We start from the raw sequence: 19,971 nt of genomic DNA, 5'->3' as shown, positions 1-19,971 counted from the left end.
TGCCATTTACCGCAGTCAGCGCTGCATCTAATTATGCGACGCGCGTGAGGCACGCGCGCTTTCACTGGTCAACTTGCTGTCTTGCTGTTTCTAATGGGAGGGTCATTAAATGGCGTCAATTATGAGTTGCCCCTCACTACGGTCCACTTCTCCTCCTCCTCGTGTACGAAGCGAGAATACTTTTTTCACGCTCTCTGGTTCCACATTGAAGCCAAATTCTTCCACTTTGTGTTTTGAGAGCCACGGCTGAAATTTACGACGTTAATGCAGCCGCGGCGGGCGCAGAACGGCATGATGTGTAGTGGTTGAGATGTGATGAATCGGTCTGGCGTTTAGGACGGCGTGTGGGCGTCCATATCATATTTCTGCTTCGTGAATTCATATCTGCGTAAAGAGATGAAAGCCCGCGTCCAAAACTTAGAGCGGAAGCAAAAATTGCTTGAGCCCATCTGATATGCAGAAAGTTCTATTGTGGGTGACCGGTGTGGTAGCAGTAAGCATGGAAAACTCCACAGTTGAAGTGCCGGATAATGTGACGGGACGTCTTACGCTCCACTGCTACTGATTTTTGCAGGGGCAGATATTCGGTTGTCGTTATGTAACGGAAAGATAAGACGTACTTAGCAAGAACAAGGAGCTGATGGGGCTGTTCATATAGCGAGTCGCGACCAGCCACCAGCCATTATGTCCATCTGTACCTCACGCGGCTTGGGATGGACCTTTCGCCCGAAAAGTGCGTCGACCTCCCTTTCACCAGCAAGGCTATTAGAAATTTCCCTCTTTGGGTTGGAGCAAAAAAGCTCGAGCCTGTACGTTCCCATCGCCTCATTGGTGTGGTCATGGATTCGGACATGCGCTGGGCTCGCCATATTAAGCACCTAGAAACCAACTTGCAGCGATGGCTTCCTGCAATTCAACATCTTTCTGGCTTCTAGCCCTTCACGCGGCTTTGGTGAGGGCGACTGTGCTTTACTGCCTTCCAATCTTGCACAGGATTTCTACAACGTCGTCAAATAGCCTTCGGACCCTGTTTGCCCCGTTTGAAAATCCTGGCATGCGAGGCTCATCCGCTCCGTTGGTTATGGATGTGTTAATGGCTTGCAACCTTGTCTACGAAGCAGGGCACAGGCTGGTTCTCGAATGGGTTCCAGCCCATTGTCGGAGGGAACGAACAGGCCGACAGCACCGCAGAAGAAGCTCTCTCCTCTCGGAGACGGACGCGTATTGTGCTGCTGAGAGAGGATTGTCGGTGCGTACTTCCACGCCTCGTGACTCCTCTGTCTACCCGCCAATGGACCGCTGACATTCTCCCCTCAGCCGTGCTGAGCAGAGTTGATCCTGCGCTCGCTTTCCGCATGCCTCGACATATCTCTAGTCAAGATGCCGCATTAGTTCATCGAATGCGCCCCGATGTGGCTTTTACAGCGCAGTGCCGTAACCGCTTGAGGCAAGTTCACACTCCCCACTGCAGTCACTGCGGTGCTGTAGAAGATGTAGAGCATATTGTTCTCCGTCGCCGACGCTACAACCTTCCGAAACCGTACTCTCCGGATCCCTTCACGAGCTGGACTCTCGCCCTCTCTCTCACACACAAAATTTCTCGGTCCCTGGCCACATCCGGCCCACCAAGGCTCTGCCCTCAAAGCTTTCTTCACCTTTCTGGATGCCATAGGACTTGTATCCTTATTATGAAGGGGCTCATTATTTCATTCCCGCATCACCACCAGCAATGGGGTAGAGTATCTCCCCTGGCGATGAAACTCCCCCTTCATCATCTCGTAATAAAGTTGTTGTTGTTGTCGTCGTCGTCATCGGGAAGGACGACAGAAGAGGGACGTCGCAGAAGTGCCATTCTATCCGTACTCTGTTGAAATGTATGTCACGCTCGATGCCTTCCACGGTGAAACGCAAGCAACCTCAAAATCGTGGGCATGGTCGCGTGTCCTTTTTGCTGATTTGGTTAAAGGGTCCATGAAAGGATATTTGACAAGCCCACGATCATTTTTCATCTGTTCCCCTGTACTAAAGCATCGACTCTGTGAAATATGAAGTTGAAAATCGTTTAAATAGCGAATATATTCAATATTAACCACGGGCATGAACGGCAGCTGCTATGGCCCGCCTCCAAGGCGAACTGGCCGTGATATCATACACAGAACATGTTGCCGATTCGTGGACAGGCTTTTGCGAGCAAACTGCAAAATTTGCAAACAAGCTTGCATACTTCGCCATGAAAAATGTTTTAATTTGACCTGGAGACAAGATTGTATCTAACAGTTGACACAGGATCCTACGAAAAATGTAATATAGCCATTGACTGTCAGCATGGTTACCGGAGCACGTTCTCCACTTTGAACTTCTGCTTCGTCGGAACATACCTCCGTCGGTGACATTTTAGGAGCTGCTGATAACCGAACGATCCATAGACGCTGTGTGTGTCGCATAGTCTCTTCCTCCATTGTTGACAAAATGCCTTTCGCCACATTTCAAGTGATTTCGACGGCAGATATACGGCGTCGTTGTTGTCCAAACCGAAACCATGCACTCACATGATCCCGCGAGGTGTGTCCTCCTCGTCGTTCACAGTTGGCTGAGAGAATTGGATGACGATGACGTAAGAACGCTTCGAAGGCATATAACCAGCGGCCACGCCACGCTATTTTTGTGCGCCCCTGTTGTACTGAATACGGTTAAGAGTCGATGTGTGTACGATACACTCTAAACCAGGTAACGCATATATAACGGTTAAGTACCTCTTAAATTTAAGAGGTACACGCGTCCTCACATGCGGTACAAGCAACGCATATTTAGGCCTACCCGTCGGGGTGGTTCCCCTTCTCTACGATATATTAACAGCCCCAGGACGCTAGGCTGTACGATAAATATCACAAATACCTTTATTCGAAAATTACATCCCTTTCAGGGATGATTCTGTCCACCACGAGCGTGCATTGTTATATGATGCACAAACGCCGAACGCACGGGCACAACGTATATGGATGAACGCTAACAGCTGCATCTCTCCTTCACCATTGTGGCTGCTCTGCGGACACGCTTCTTTATCTTTTCAACACCTTTGGACTCCTGTTCTTCCCCAACTTCCATTTCTTCCGCAGAACGTAACACCAACCTCAGAAGATGATTGACTCACCCATAAGACATCGGCTGGACGTAACCAAGGAGAAAATATGCCTACTTGCTTGTGTAATCCAGGTATAAAGTGCAATCTACACTCTAAATCCTGTGACGGACATGTGCCAGTTAAAAAGTTTCTTCAGAAAGTGCAGCCGGTACACAGCCGTAACCGTCTGGAAGCAGCCGTAACGGTTATGAAATAGCAAGCACAGCGATCCTCATCGCCAAATTTCAGCAGGTACAAAGCCGTCACGTTGGTATGAAACTGCTTTGTGCCCGCTGAATAATATGTGTGCCTCCTGAACCTTGTACTCGTGTGCTTGTTGAATAATGCGTGTGCCGGCTGAATATGCGTGCCTTCGTTGGAGCGTACTACGTTGTTCCGCGCTCCGCCGGTGAGGAGTGACACGGCACAACGTATTCACCCGCAGTACGTTCCTTCCCGCTCCCCGCTTTCTTGACGCTGTCTGCTTTGCAACCTCGCCTTTGAGAAGGATGACACCTTGCTTTTTAAGTACAGGTCTCATGTTTGCTTAAGGTAAGCCAACCTAGCTGTGATGCATCGTACGACGCCTGCGTTTTACTCGTGTTTAACAATCGAAGTACATTCTGTTGCAGACGGTGGACGCATTGCAAATGGAGTAAGCCAGAAATCCCACATTGGACACCCTCCGATCTAACCCTGGGAACGAGGCTTAGACGGAAGTGAGCACAGTCTCGAACAACTGCGGGGGGGGGGGACCCCCCGGATCCCCCCCGTGCGTGTAAAATGTACTGACCTAACCTAACCTAACCTAACCTCACTAAAGAATTTGCAAATTACAGCGCAATTTATTACTAGCGACGCGCGACTTCCGGTTAGCCTTGTTCCCAGGAGGGGGGTCCGATATGGGAATTTTGCAATTTCGTTGCAAATGGCGGCAGGAGGGGATCGGCTGCATCGGTGAAGCGACGATGTATACATTACAAGCGAGGTTAATTGTATTCTTTCGTTATAGGTGACCGTGGGACTGTATCGATTGTGAGGAGGTGAGTTACAAAATGGAGTACTATTCCAGCATTAACATTGGAACAATACCAGCGTGATATTCACTTCGGTTTCTTTACAGGTTGTTTCCTGTCTCAGCGGTCACACATACGCGTGAAAATTTGCAACTGCTTCACACATGGAATTGGTGTCTCTTGCCACTTGTTGGACAATTGTTCCTCGGCCATATCGTTTGAGGATCCGTCGTGTTCGTCACTAAGGATCTTCATTGAGCTTTCAGTGCCAGCCTGTTCGAAGTTTCGAGTATTGTGTGTTCGGCGTTTGGAGGACTGCCTGGTGCGTCGGATCATCGGATGGGTTGTGTGTTCGTGCAACGTGTGCTTCATATGTGTGTGTTGGGATTAGTTAATCGTGTATGCTTTCCATTCGGCAAAATATGATGTACTGGATGCAATTCAAAGGTATGTGCAAGCCAATAAAATTTGGTGTTTCATGTTCGATGTGCTTGGAGCATTTTCCTCCTTGCTTTTTATTTTTATTTTTTTGCGAAGTGTGGAGGTAATTTTTCTGTTAGGGAACTCGAGAGGCGCAATGTTTTTCGCGTATTAGTGGGTACAAGTAACCCTTCGATACGTCCGGTACACTGTGGCTCCTGGCGTCAACAGGGATGTCGTACCAGTTGCTTCAGGGGGCACCTGCAGCTTTCGCAGGCACCGCGTGCCCCTTGAAGTCATGTGGCACATTTTTTAAAAAATGTGCCACAATCACAGTTGATCAGACGGCACCTATCCGTCACTGGGTTTAGAGTGTAGGCTCCTCTAATTCACGCATTAACGTTCGTGCATGAAGCGCAACGTTCGTTGTCTCCGTTCCTGAGTCGTTGTGTCCAGCCTGTCGGTGATCAGGACCACTGCGAATCAGAGCGAAGATGAACGAAAATGCGTCGTGCGGACGAATAGTTACCTCATAGATATAATACGCACCTTAAATGACTCCAATCTTGAAAGCGTCGAACGAGTTTCTCCGAAGACCGAGCAGACTCGTCCTCGTTCCCCGACGTTTCAAAACAAACTGATTCGCCAGCGGTTGCAAGAAACGCATTCTTCCCAAACGTGCGATCCCTCACGTCACGGGTTCTTGTTATTGCACTTCTTTGATAGAATGATAGTGCAGATCCATTACGGCACTGCCACATAAGGCAATTTATTACCTGGTTTTCGGAATCACGCGAAATATTTTTGCAGCGCATGGAGATCGTGAGAAGGCGTTCGTACTCATGCGCCGGAAACACACGGTACACATGAGGTACAGCTGCTAGGCTGCGCTTAAAATGTACCTAGCCGGTACGGATGGGTGTCGGAGCCCTTGTACCGCTTGAATTTCGCAGTGGTCGCGAACTGTACCTGCTGGTTGAGGACCGTACCTTATGAGCACCGCTTGGCCCAGGTACGTGTCCTCTTTCATGCGGTACATATCGGGTGCCGGATTTAGAGTGTAGTGAGGGATCATGAGAACGGTTTCCTGCAGAGTACTCGGAATTCGCGAAAATCATTTCATGGTCCCTTTAAGTCATTTGTTGAACTCCTCATGTTGTACTGCTGCTCTACTCCCCATTCATCGTCTCAAAATAAAATTGTTATTGTTGTTCCTTGTACAGTGCTGGACAAACGTTTACGGAACACGTTCCGGCGCATTGGGTGGTGGTGGTACTGTACGGACCTGCAAACAGGTGACTGGGTTACCTAGGCACATGTCTGCAAGGCCGTACGGCCCCATACGCTGCTAGCGTGTCACTCTGAGGAAGGAATGCGCCGGAGCGTCATCCGTAAACTTTTGTCCAGCACCGTACTCCAGACAGTTCTTACCTGCAAGTTGCAATCGGCGATTTCGTTTTTGAAAACAAACTGTCGGCATCCTGGTAAAAGTCATTTTCGCAGTGGTGGAACGCTTTGATGTGAACTTTGAATGTTTTATTTCCTTGTAGTACGAAGGGAGCAGCGACCTGCTGTGCTGGGTCTCATGTTGTCCGCTTACGTTTTCGTGAATTTGCGAGACTGTGATGGAGAAAAACTATGGCGTTGGCCATGTTTCACCTCCCATCTTGCCGAAAGCTCAATATGCCCTCGTCGATTTTGCGGCAAGGTGTGTCCGTGCAGCTGGGTCTGTCACTTGCGTTCCGTTTACCACGTCTGTGTGCCGGCTAGCTATTCGCCGATACCGCACGAATAACTCACGGCCTTTTTGCAAGACGCCGTCAGGACGAATTCTTTTCTGCTCTCGATTGACTCGACGATGGTAAGCCTCTGGTAAGCCTACCCCAGGGAGGGAGAGTCCTTGCTCCACAGGCTTCGACTGAACCTGGCGAGGACTCCACTACCGGTTTTTAAGGTGGACCACCTTCCTTCGCCCATCTGCCCCTCCTGTCATGTTGAAGGACACATTCTACACCTGCTGCTCCACTGCACCCGTTACCGCCAACACTGTCTTCTCCTGCGGTCGCGCATCGCTTGCCTGAGGACCTGAGTCTTTTCCCTAACTACGCTGCTAGGCCCACACAGCATAGTGAGGTGACTAATGCACCTCTTCGGTTCCTGGGGGTCTGTGGTCTTCTGGATGAACAGTGACTAATTCCGTTTCTTTAGCTGGGAATAGCAAGCCGCAGTGACGCAGGCTAACCTTTCCCGCCTTATATCATAATACATATATCCCCTCCCTCAAGATGGCCCGTCTGCAATCGTTGCTGCAAGTCCTTGTTCGCCTAATGACCTCAAGGTTGCGGGTTCGATCCCCGCCGAGGACGTCATCAACTTGGTGGGAGGGTTAGAGTTCCTTAGGCTTGCGCCGTCCGCCGCGAGGGGTGTTAAATACGATGTGTCGTGAGCTGTTACTGATCGCAGAGCACTCAGTTCAACAAAATTAATTACAATACCGGCTGCTGTAGCGTCTCATGATCACAGCTCTCTCGCGACGTAACGTGAATTATCATTATCTATGCTGTAAGCCAAAGAGAAAAGAATCTGTCGTAACGCGTAAATTCCTGTTGCGAAACCTGATTTTTCTGAAATATCACATACAAACATGTATCCTTACTTTGTGCACTTCAGGCACAGTACCTCATGCATGGAAAGTTCTCCGTGGTTGTTCCGCTTCTGGAAACAGTGGCTTAAGGGAGTCATCACTGAGGGAATGACATTAATGGAACTCTCGATATTCGCGTTTTGCGTGGCCTATAGGTGGCTCATCTAAACTCCAACATGGCGGAAGTATCCAGGTTGTCGCTTGGTTCCGATTTTGAGATTTCGGACCTGCAGTGTCGATTCTTGATGCGTTGACGGCGAACGTGTATTAAACCCTGCTTATGTACCTCTGGCAGGCGTAGCCGAATTTTCCAAAGAGTAGGCTATAGTTATAGTAGGCGCGTATTATTTGCCAGACCGAAATAGCAAGCAGCAAGTGTCATGCGCTGCAGGGATGTCAGATACATGCAAGCACACGACAACTGTGCTGCTGCTATCTTAAGGCGGAACCGCATGGCACGAAAAACTATCCGGAGACTGTCCTAACCGAAATCGGGACCGAACTTTCTTCTGTGCATCACCGGATGGTACCGAACCGCACGCCGAAGATTGGCCGAAAACTTCTGTCCTTGGGGCACATCGCCTTTCAACCATCCAGCTCAATGAGATAATCCCTGTATTCATATGTGTAGAAGTCGCACACAGGGCAACAGTTGACTCGATTGCTAAGTCATTGTTGCTATGGTTCTCCTTCGGGCTGAATAGCCATTGGATGCTTGCTACTTTTTCGGTTGGCGTCAATTCCTATTTCGGAGGAGAATTCTGGCTTGGCCAGGTCGGACCGCATGCGACCCCGAGTTCTGTTCTCCCAAAAAGTTCGGCCCCGAATTCGGTTAGGAAAGAATAGACCTCTACCTGTTTGTAAACAAATGACGTCATAATGTTTGACAGCGCCACGAGTTTGGTAGAGTTGAACTACGTTCAAAGCTAGTGGCGAACAAGGTCGCGCCTGAAAGCCACGGTCTTGAGGGGATTCCGATGGTCTCTGAAAGGGACGCGACCTTCTGTCCTACTTTTCTTTCAATAGGAGGCAGGGAACAATTGCCCATTCGTGGAACCCAGCTTTCCTCTTCCGATCTGTTTTGGTTTCGGTCTGTCTACCATCGTCATGATGACGTTTGTCGGGTAGAGGTTTATTCGCACAATTTTCGGGACATGCGGTTCACGCTTTACAGGTACGACCTTCTAAGTGTGTAGCGCGTATACGAATGTAGTTCAGAATTCACAGGGTAATGTTGCAATACCCGTCTGTCACTGGTGCGCACATTTTTGGGAAACCTTAGGGAAACTCCGCATTCTTTCTGCATTTTTTCCCAAATGATTTGACGCGCTGATTCAAACGTACAGTTACAAAACTGACTTAGTATACGTTTTCGCGCCATCCCTTGCGCTTTGTTACACATAATGACTACTCAAGTCTTAAACAGACTTCTTCTGTTTTGCCTCGAAAAGTTTTGCTTCCCTTCTTGACGTGAGCTGCACAGATCTTGATTGTATTTGGGAAAACAAGTTCATCAGATGTGTAAGCTGCACCGCTCCGAGGGTTGTGGACCACACAGACAAGCATTGCTGATGCAACAGGTGACGATTTTGAGTCGTTCTATGCATCTCTTTTGACGATGCGTCAAAGGAGGCGGCATTACATGTGTGGAAACAAGAGAACGCGGAAAGACAAACTGCTGTCCTTTCGGCGCGCAGAGTCGCATTATGGCACAGACTTTGCTGGGTGTTGTCTGCACTGTTTCCGTCATCCATGATTTGAACAACAAAATACACGTGCAGCTCAGCGAACCATCCGAAAAGCAGCAACTTCTCCGCCAGTGAACGCGGGTTCGTCCGTGTGAACCTGGATCGGCTAGTACGGTGTTTCACCGCTGTGCGGCGTCGCTTTCATGAAAACCGCGAATGGGAAGACAGCGTCCATTTTGTTCGCCATCACTGACTCAATAAGGAAGAAGATCGAAAGGAGCAATGGATGTGTTTTTTATTTATTAGATTTGAAGTCAGCCCAAATGTCATTTGTTCCATCCAACGACGACTCCAAGAAATGAAGATGAAGTAAGCGCGGCGCTTTCACGTGCTACTCCGCTTCGTGGCGGATATGTAGGCCGACAAAGACGCCATACGATTATCCACTTTGTCAGGCTGTCGCATTGATGTTCATACTTTTCGCTATGTCGCCGGGAAGTTATGTGGCGGATGCAATTCTCATCCTGCACGCGCTGTGGCAGTCCCGCTCGCTCTAATATCTGCTTGGTTTCGCTTTTCTTTTTCCTGCCAACCTGCCGGCCCACATGCCGGCGGCTGCTGCGTGTTGCTCAGAGGATATGAACGTGCAACTAAGAAAGAAACAGTATTTATTTAGAAAAAGTGTAAGAAACGTGTAAGTGTGTGTACTCATTCTGTTTCCAATTATATTAGATCATCCTCGCTCAAGGATTCATTTGGCGAAATATGAACGCAGTCAATGAAGATTGACCTCAGGAAGAAGTCAAAAACGCGCGTGTCCGCTCTCCGCCACGCGTTGCAAGACTGCCAATACTTATAGCGAGGAGGAAACTAACACAGGAGCGGCCCTTCCAACAGATGTCCATTGGGACGGGCGTGCCAGCCTTCGCATTGCATTCTGGGATGCTCCTGTCTACCACGTGACCGCTCATGTGACCCCAAGAGCATGGCGGCTCCCAAAGCCGACGGCCCAGGTGTTGTTGTCGTACAGATCATATATATGAGAATTATTTTGAACGCGTGCGTTCAGTTTTATTTCTGTGTGCTCGGAGGTTTACTCTGCTGTTACAAGATCAGTCACGGCAGTGGCGTCGCTTGGGGGGTGCGGTCCGCACCGGGTGAAGGGTGACGCACCGCACCAATACTGCCGCTTCCTCCTGTTCTCTGTGGCACGATGACGCCATAAACAACATGAGGACTATTCTGCGAGGCACTTTTTTATTCTTAGTGTGGTATAGTATGTTTATTTATCGTGAACCGCCTGGTACGGAAATCCTGGTACCCGTTATAGGGGGCATGGGGTGGGGTGGGGTGGGGGTGACGCAAAGAGCTCCCACACTGGGTGACGCGTACCTTAGCGACGCCACCGAGTCACGGTCTGCAGGACGCAGGATGCGTACGTAGGAACAACACGCGTGGCACAGGTGACTACGTATGTGTTTCTTGTTTTAGTGGTAAAGAATACTCTACCCAGAACATTTTTAATAATTATTGTACAAAAAGAAGGGAAAAAAAGAAAAAGCACGGAGAGCAGCACGAGAAACAAAGCATTGGAAAACCGAAACTTTAGAGAGGATCACTTGATGGACAGGAAGTAATGGCGGTTTTGACTCGAATGACCGCCAGAGGGTAGCTACGCTAGTCTGGAGGGAAGGGCTGCTCCTTGTGTTTCCTTCCTCATAACTTTTTGTTGCCGAAACGGAAATCACCCCCGTGGAGCAATGTTGCCAGACGCCAGGGTAGATTGCTGACATCAATCCTAACAAAATTGAAATTCAAATGCAATATCCATGCTCTGTACCCACTTAGAGAAGAAAAAACTGGATGTCTTTCATTCCTTATAGGTTTTTAATAAGTTATGAGAGCAGCATAGCTATGCTTAGTCATCGTGTAGTTACATACTCTTTGCGAGACGATGTCCTCCTGGCCGTATAATTCAACTGTAAAATCGACATCTAGATGTCGATTGTACAGTTGAATTATACGGCCACCAGAATATGCAACTAGAGATGACATAGTGCCTAAATTAGCTCTTGAGAAAATTTCGTGCAAAAGCGAGGCAACAGAATGGGTGACAATCCTCGCTGAAAGCCTCTTAAAAATGCCGAAACGAGCGCGTGCTGTGAAAGCCGACGCTGAATGGCCGACTGAGGCTTCTGTGGGCCGCAAAACGGTCCATCTGGCCAGCAGATTGGCACCTGCACCAATCATTTCCATCGCTCCAAAGAGCGTGGCCCTATGACGTTGAACCAGCGCTCTACTCTTAACGCTTCCAACTGGCGCGGTTTCGGTTTCCGTTCATGTGCATAACAAAATTCCGGGATGGATATTTTAACGGACGTGCGCGTTTCGGGATTGAACTGGCATGGCAAACGAAATCGCATTCAACGAGGATTTTCTCCCATGCAGCTATCTCGTTTATTTAAAAAAATCCCTAATTAAAAATCCCGGTGTGTAAATCATTTCCATCGACCGCGGTGTACGTGTATTGGTGGTTTTCACTGATTACCGAGAATCAGAAGCTACTGCAGCTAGCTAGCCGGCAAAGAGGTCTGTAATTGCTCAACACTGCTTTCCTCCTTTCGAGTACACGCTAGAGAGGTTTGCATTACGCTCAAAATTTTAATTTCCTCGTCGCTCTCACACTGCGTATCAGGGCAGCTATAATTGGCATCGCTCATTACGGCTTTTCAAAACAAAAAGAAAAAACTGTGCGGAATGTTTATTGTGTTCCGGATCCGTTTATCAAAATTAGGAACCGTAACCGTATATGATTCACCCTCCATCAAACATACGCATTATGAAGAGATCAGGGGCGGGCAGTAATACTGATATTTTGTATTGTAATACTAAGACATAATACTTTGATTCTAAGGTATTATCATACATAATACTAATACTTCTGTGTATTACACGAGGAATACTAGTAATACATTGATACGCAACTTGGGGAGAAAGAAAGGAAGAGAAATGAAGAAATATATACAATATATATATGGCCTTGTTCGTGTCCAAATGTTTGTGGGACACGAAAAATTTCTGGTAAAGTGCACTGGGGACACTTAGCATGTCGGATTTACAACCTCTGGGACAGTATTACACCTTCAAAAGTACTATAATACATGTAATACCTCGATTTGGTGTATTATAATACAGATATAAATACATTTCAAAAATAAGTATTATAATACATAATACAAATACTCAAAAGTATTACAGTAATAGTATTCTAATACGAAGTATTACTATTACTGCCCACACCTGGAAGAGATACGTTCAGTGAAACGCCGCACCTGTATAGGCATTCAGACCCGATCAAGGTCGCTACAAACAAATTTTCTTATCAAGCAGCTCGGCAGTACATGTGTGTGTGTGATACTTCAGATTATCTCGTGAGTGCACTAATATATACCGTAACGGATATTGCGTGTGTCGTTGGTTCTTGATTTCGTGATTGTGAAAGTGCGATCAGTCATAGTGACTCATGTGAGACCCGCCTGGCGACGTTGTTGTCTACGCTCACCAGCTTTTATCGTCTGTATTTGTCTGGCAATATTAATTAGCTCAAACTATTGTGATCACGGATGCGAGATACAGACCGCGATATCGACCTTCACCTGAGTTCAAAGTGAGTGACCGTGATCAACTGTGATCGTGTGTGAACGTGAGCCAAAATGCCGACCTCTGCTGAAGCTACTTCCACTTCTAGCGGTTACCATAGTGCACTGCTTAGTGACAAGAAAGACTCCGGTATAAGTCTGATTGCAGCTTCATAACAGAATCCAAGTTTTGAATTACGACACGACGCGCGAAATTAACATTGCGGGTAATGTAATTTGAAGTGAACTTGTGCGGGCACCTTAGTGCCCCTTAAAACCTAATATGCGCTTCTTTTATAGATTCCGTGTTAGCGCCACGAAACAACTGTGGCACCTCCACAACTGAGGCAACCTGCCCCAGCTCGTGCGACAACCTGCCCGGCTACTGGGGCGTATTATCACACTTGACGACCTCCGCGCAAATGTTTTTATATAATATTTTTGAAAGCTACGCCAGCTGTAGATTAATATCTGCGTTGTGTAGCCAAAGAAAAAGATCGCACTAAAATCCAGCGTTGGCTTCATCAGCCTGACGAACGTACTTTCGTCGCAGCAAAATCAGAAGTAAAAACTGCGAAAACTCTCCCCGGTCGCTCCCACCCGTGATTTTTTTTCCCATTTTTTGCTTCTATGTTTTGTCTTCCTTTTTTTCTGCCGTACTTCAAGACCGTACTAAACAACGTTGTATTCTACCTGACTGACCTGGCAAAAACATAGTACTTAAACCACGAGCAAGAGCTTTCCACTTGGACTGCCTTCTCCACCAAGGCCCACGAATTGTTCGGCCGCCCAGCTTACCGTCGTGCTGACGCTGAGCTCAAGCTCTCACAACGCGTGCAAGCCCCAAATGAGCACTACACTTCGTACATCGAAGATGTCCTCACTCTTTGCTCCAGACTCGACAAGGACATGGCAGAATGCGACAAAATAAAACACATTCTTAAAGGCATTCGGGAAGATGGTTTCCAGCTGCTCGTCACGAAAGCTCCCACCGCTGTCAACGATGTAGTTCTACTGTGCCGTTCGTTACAGGACGCCCGGAACGCACGGGTGCCAGCTTTGGCCTCTGCCGTCTTGCGTGGAAAGCGTCGCCGCTCCCACCAACGGGCCTCCTTTCCTCGCGTCGTCGGCAGCCGACCTGGATAGTCTTCGCGGCGTCATTCGTGATATAATCCGAGAAGAGCTCGTCCGCGCCGGTCTGGTTTCCACGTCGGCCACTGCAGGAGTGCCGCAACCTCCTACCAGCTTCATACAAAATCTCGTGCGTGAGGAAATCGCCCAATCGTTGTCGGCCGTTACCGTGCCAATTTCTCGTCCAACGTACGCAGATGTCGTTAGGCTACCTCCGCCGCAACAGCGGGCTCCTCGGCCTGCCTTCACCACCCCGGAAATTATCGCCCCAGTCGCGGGATACTACGATGTGCAAGGCTCTGCCGAAACCACTGCACGTCAACGAGCCGAGTCCCGCACGTGCTTCTACTGCGGTATTCGCGGGCATATTGCTCGATATTGTAGGAGACGACGACGCGACCTCGACTCTATGTACGACCGTCCCGTCGACACCTCTGCACCTTATACGTCTCCCGGCGGCCGGTACTCCTCACGTAGTTGGTTCCCCGACCCGTCAGAACAACGACGCGCGACTTCGCCAGGATACCGTGGCTCACAGCTCGGCGCGTCGTCCGGTCCTCGCCGCCGATCTGTTTCCCCATACCCAGGGCGGTCCCCAGGAAGGCGACCATCCCGGAACCGATCGCCTCAACAGCCGGGAAACCAGTAGCGGCAGTCCGTAGGGGGCGGACTGCAAATACAGCGTTAAAGGAACCCCGTCGCTACGCCCCCAGCAACTTCGTTAGCGCATTTATTGACGGCCACTTTGTTACTGCTTTAATAGATACTAGGGCGGCCACATCGGTCATGACTTTAGATTTGTGCTTCCGCTTAAAAAAGGTGACTGTTGCGTACGACGGACCTCGTCTGAAGAGCGCCTCTGGAGCCGTCCTATTCCCGAAATCTACGTGCACAGCCAGAGTATCGATTAGCAACGTGGTGTATTTAGTTCAGTTCGTGGTTTTAGCGTCTTGCTGTCATGACATCATCCTGGGCTACGACTTTCTGCAGGAACACTTGGCTATAATCGATTGCGGGCAAGAGGCGTTATTTCTCAGCGATTTCCCCGACTTAGACTCCTCCCCTCAGCGCGGACTTCCGTCTAAGCTCTCACTCCCTCACGACGTCACCCTGCCCCCTCGTACCACAGAGTTTGTTTGTCTTGCGCCGAACACGTCCCTCACTACATCATCAGCACAGGACATAGCTGGGCGAACTCACTCATGAGGGCCCTCATGAGTGCCCCTCACCCTCACCTCACGCCTTTGAGGTGAGGGTGAGTGAGGGCAAGCCCGCGATCAGGCCATCCGTGAGTGCACTCATGAGGTTCTTACACTCATGAGGTCTCCCGTGAGTGCGCTCATGAGGTTTTGCCCCTCATGAGACCTCCTGTGAGTGCACTCATGAGGTTTTGCCCCTCATGAGACCTCCTGTGAGTGCACTCATGAGGTCTGAGGGGCGCCAGGTCTGTGTGAGTGAAGTCACTGGTGAGGCCTGAGGGGTGTGAGGTCAGTATGAGTGCATTCAGAAATGAGGTTAAATGACGCTTACGAGACGTGGGCAAATTATGAAGGCACTAGTGATATGGTTCCAGCGATCCAGCTACCGGCAGAGTGCCCTTTAAAGGGCTGGTGTTCCCGTTTTTAGCAATTTCGTCTACGTCGCGCTGGTAACACAGCCAAGCGCCCTGAACTGACGGATTAATTGGTGATATGGTTCCAGCGACCTAACTACGCGCAGTGTGCACTTTAAAGGGCTGATGTGCACGCTTTTAGCAATTTCGTCTACGTCGCGGTGGCAACACAGCAAAGCGTCCTGAGCTGACGGATTAGTTGGTGATATGGTTCCATCGACCCACCTACACGCAATGTGCACTTTAAAGGGCTGGTGTGCCCGTTTTTAGCAGTTTCGTATGTGTCGCGCTGAGAACAGAGCAAAGCGTCTTGGCTGACTGATTACTTGGTGACATGGTTGCAGCCACCCAACTACCGGCAGGGTGCACTTTAAAGGGCTGGTGTGCCCGTTTTTAGCAATTTCGTCTACGTCGCGCTGGGAACACACCCACGTGTCCTGAGTTGACTGATTACTTGGTGATATGGTTCCAGCGACCCAACTACAGGCATGGTGCACTTTAAAGGACAAGTGCACGTTTTTAGCAATTTCGTCTACGTCGCGCTTGGAACACAACAAAGCCTCCTGAGCTGACTGATTACTTCATGATATGGTTCCAGCGACCCACCTACCGCCAGGGTGCACTTTCAAGGGCTGGTGTGCCCGTTTTTAGCAATTTCGTCTACGTCGCTCTGGGAATACAGCCTCGCGTCCTGAGCTGACTAATTACTTGGTGATATGGTTCCAGCGACTCGACTACAGGCAGGGTGCACTTTAAAGGGCTGGTGTGCACGTTTTTACCAATTTCGGCTATGTCGCGCTGGGAACACAGCAAAGCCTCCTGAGCTGATTGATTACTTGGTGATATGGTTCCATCGACCCACCTACACGCAGTGTGCACTTTAAAGGGCTGGTGTGCCCGTTTTTAACAGTTTCGTATATGTCGCGCTGGGAAAGAGCAAAGCGTCTTGACTGACTGATTACTTGGTGACATGGTTCCAGAGATCCAACTACCTGCAGGGTGCACTTTAAAGGGCTGATGTACACGTTTTTAGCAATTTCGTCTACGTCGCACTGGGAACACAGCCAAGTGTACTGGGCTTTGTTGTGTTCCCAGCGCGACATAGACGAAATTGCTAAAAACCGGCGCACCTGCCCTTTAAAGCGCACGCTCTCGGTAGTTGGGTCGCTGGAACCATATCACGAAGTAATCAGTCAGCTCAGGAGGCTTTGCTGTGTTCCCAGCGCGACGTAGACGAAATTGCTCAAAACGGGCACACCAGCCCTTTAAAGTGCACCCTGCCTGTATATGGGTCGATGGAACCATATCGCCAACTAATCAGTCAGCTCAGGACGATTTGCTGTGTTCCCAGCGCGACGTAGACGAAATTGCTAAAAACGGGCACACCAGCTCTTTAAAGTGCACCCTGCCGGTAGTTCGGTCACTGGAACCATATCACCAAGTAATCAGTCAGCCCAGGACGCTTTGCTGTGTTCCCAGCGCAACATAGACGAAATTGGTAAAAACGTGCACACCAGCCCTTTAAAGTGCACCCCGCCTGTAGTTGGATCGCTGGAACCATATGACCAAGTAATCAGTCAGCTCAGGACGCTTCGCTGTGTTCCCAGCGCGACGTAGACGAAATTGCTAAAAACGGGCACACCAGCTCTTAAAGTGCACCCTGCCGGTAGTTCGGTCACTGGAACCATATCGCCAAGTAATCAGTCAGCTGAGGACGGTTTGCTGTGTTCCCAGCGCGACATAGACTAAATTCGTAATAACGTGCACACCAGCCCTTTAAAGTGCACCTTGCCTGTAGTTGGGTCGCTGGAACCATATCGCCAAGTAATCAGTCAGCTCAGGACGCTTTGCTGTGTTCCCAGCGCGACATAGACTAAATTTCTAAAAACCTGTACACCAGCCCTTTAAAGTGCACCCTGCCTGTAGTTAGGTCGCTGGAACCATATCGCAAAGTAATCAGTCACCTCAGGACGCTTTGCTGTGTTCCCAGCGCGACGTAGACGAAATTGCTAAATACGTGCACACCAGCCCTTTAAAGTGTACACAGTCAGTGGTTGTGTCGCTGGAACCACATCATGCGTCATTTGACCTCATTTCTGAATGCCCTCATGCTGACCTCACATACCTCAGGCCTCACCAATGACTTCACTCACAGAGACGTGGCGCCCCTCAGACCTCATGAGTGCACTCACAGGAGGTCTCATGAGGGACACAACCTCATGAGTGCACTCACAGGAGACATTATGAGGGTAAGACCCTCAGGGCTTGCGTTTGTGAGTGCCGTGAGGGTGAGGGCGAGTGAGGGCCTGTGCTCGTGCGGGCGGTGAGGGTGAGGGCGATTGAGGGCATGTGTCTGTGAGGGCCGTGAGGGTGAGGGCGAGTGAGGGCCTGTGCTCGTGAGGGCAGTGAGGGTGAGGGCGATTGAGGGCATGTGTCTGTGAGGGCCGTGAGGGCGAGGGCGAGTGAGGGCATGTGCTCGTGAGGGCGGTGAGGGTGAGGGCGAGTGAGGGCATGTGCCCGTGAGGGCCGTGAGGGTGAGGGCGAGTGAGGTTTCACCAAAATGCCCACCTATGGCACAGGATGTCCTCTTCTCTCCGAAAATTAACGCACTCGCCCTGAAAGGGCTCGCTGCACCATTCAACCTCACACGGTTAGCCGAGAACCGAGCACATGTTCCCATCACAAATGGCTCGGACGGGCCTGTGCTCGTGTCCAGAGGCTTTGTCGTTGGCACCATGCAGCCCTGTGACATATGCGACGCTATAGCCCCACTGGACGTCACTAGCAACCCATCTCCTTCTCCTGGGCCACTTGATTCAAGTGTCTTCTTCAAAATGGTCTACCGTTCACTCTCTTCAGATGACCAAACGTCTCTCGTAGCACTCCTCACGTCGTACGGTCGTCTTTTCGACGCCGGCAAGCCACCCTTAGGTGTCGCAAAGGGCGTCCACCATCGCATCGACACGGGGATGTCTCCTCCCCTCCGGCAGCGTCCGTACAGTGTCTCTGCTTCAGAAAGAGCCACAATCGACAAAGAGGTGTCCGACATGTTGTCGCGCGGCATAATCCAACAGTCGTCCAGTCCATGGGCATCACCTGTAGTCCTTGTGATGAAAAAAGATGGCAGTATTCGGTTCTGTGTCGATTACCGCCGCTTGAACAAGATCACACGCCGTGACGTCTATCCCATGCCGCGCATCGACGACGCTCCCGACGCTCTCCGCGATGGCAATTTCTTTTCATCTCTTGATCTACGCTCGGGGTATTGGCAGATCCCAATGGCTGAAAGTGACATTGAAAAAACAGCATTCACCACCCCAGATGGCCTTTATGAATTCAAAGTAATGCCATTTGGACTATGCAACGCACCTGCGACGTTCGAGCGTCTTATGGACACCGTACTCCGTGGTCTCCGCTGGCAGACATGCCTCTGCTACTTGGACCACGTCATCGTCTACTCTAAGACTTTTTCCCAGCATTTGGATCGCCTCCGTACAGTTTTTGACTGCTTCGTGAAGGCTGGCCCTCAGCTTAATCACAAGAAGTGCCACTTCGCCTACCGGCAGATTAAAGTCCTGGGTCACGTCGTCACTGCGTCAGGAATATCTCCCGATCCTGATAAGATACGCGGAGTGCGGGACTTTCCCCTTCCTCCAAACGTAAAACATCTACGAAGTTTCATCGGCCTGTGCTCCTACTTTCGTCGGTTCATCCGTGGCTTCGCCGACATTGCTGCTCCGCTCCCCGCTCTTCTCGCGAAAGATACGCCGTTCAATTGGACTGACGCGTGCGCCTCTGCCTTCAATCAGCTCAAGACACTCTTGACATCGGCCCCAGTTCTCCGCCACTTTGACCCTTTCGCACCGACGGAACTGCACACCGACGCCAGCGGAACCGGCATCGGGGCCGTTCTGGCTCAGCGTTTTCCCGACGAACCGATGGAGAACCCTGTGGCCTTCGCCAGCCGGACCCTTTCGAAACCAGAACGCAATTACTCTGCAACCGAGAAGGAGTGCCTTGCCGTAGTCTGGGCGATCCAAAAATACCTTTACGGCCGGCCATTCGCTGTCGTCACAGATCATCATGCTCTTTGCTGGCTCGGTACACTCAAAGATCCTTCCGGCCGACTAGGGCGTTGGATATTGCGCCTTCAAGAATTCGACGTAACCGTCAAGTACAAGTCTGGACGTCTACACTTAGATGCGGACGCGCTTTCGCGTTGCCCCCTTCCCCCTGACCAGTCCTCTTCAATACCACGCGCTATGGATCCGTCCCAAGACGCCACCGATCTTCTTATCTGCCCTATTAGCGCCTCTGACCCGGCCTCCCTACGCGTTCAACAGATGCAGGACTTGCCTTTTCGCGCATCATTCGTCACCTTGACGGTTCAGAACCGTCTACGGACCGAAGAATTAGGCGCCAGAGCAGGCACTTCGTACTATCCGACGGTGTCCTCTACCGCCACATTTACTGCCCTGATGGCCAGCGTCTCTTACTTGCGGTCCCCAAAGACCTCCTCCAACAAGTTCTCCAATCACTTCATGACGACATCACAGCTGGCCACCTCGGATTCCTGAAAACATATGACCGCATTCGCAGGCGATACTATTGGCCTCGTCTATACAGCACAGTTCACCGCTACGTTTCATCCTGCATCATTTGCCAACGACGGAAGCCTTCGTCGCCTCCTACCACAGGCCG

The sequence above is a fragment of the Ornithodoros turicata genome, chromosome 2 (genome assembly GCF_037126465.1).
Source record: "Ornithodoros turicata isolate Travis chromosome 2, ASM3712646v1, whole genome shotgun sequence".
Classification (NCBI taxonomy): domain Eukaryota; kingdom Metazoa; phylum Arthropoda; class Arachnida; order Ixodida; family Argasidae; genus Ornithodoros; species Ornithodoros turicata.
This window is presented reverse-complemented; position numbering follows the sequence as displayed.